Source organism: Sinocyclocheilus rhinocerous, unplaced genomic scaffold (genome assembly GCF_001515625.1).
Source record: "Sinocyclocheilus rhinocerous isolate Xijiao unplaced genomic scaffold, SAMN03320098_v1.1 scaffold6, whole genome shotgun sequence".
Classification (NCBI taxonomy): Eukaryota; Metazoa; Chordata; class Actinopteri; order Cypriniformes; family Cyprinidae; genus Sinocyclocheilus; species Sinocyclocheilus rhinocerous.
Genome location: NW_015661999.1, coordinates 449,863 through 450,508, shown reverse-complemented (window position 1 = coordinate 450,508; position 646 = coordinate 449,863).

The window sequence follows — 646 nt, the reverse complement described above, 5'->3', positions numbered from 1 at the left end:
GGCTGCGCTGAGAACAGGGCAGAAGCAACAACATTACTGTCAGGGGCTGCACAGAGATAACGGTGTTAAACAGCATAACACATAACATGATAATCGAGGCAGCAACACACGAATATAAACGTGAATAACGTGAATCAGTCACTCACCGACAGCACTCAGGAGGCTAAGGACTGAACGTCCAGCTTGGCGAAGGTATCGAAGGTATTCTGGGAAGACCAGCCGGCTGCAAAGCATATATCTTGAATAGACATACCTCTCGACCACGCCCAGGAGGAGGCGATAGCTCTTGTTGAGTGGGCCCTAATGTGCAAAGGGCATTCCAAACCTAGGCTCGTATAAGCAGCCATGATAACATCAACAATCCAGTGGGAAAGTCTCTATTTTGACACAGCCCGGCCCTTCGCATAACCACCGTAGCACACGAAAAGCTGGTCAGATTGCCGAAAGTTGGCCGAGCGGTCAATGTAAATCCTCAAAGCCCTGACGGGGCACACCGAAGTCTGAGCGTCCGCATCACGCAAGGTCGATGACTCAGAATACAGGGCAGACAGCGAAACAGTCTGCGTTCTGAAGGGGGTAGATAGTGATTTAGGCACGTAGCCCAGCCTCGGCCGGAGAGTGACGCTGCAGTCACCGGGTCCGAAGC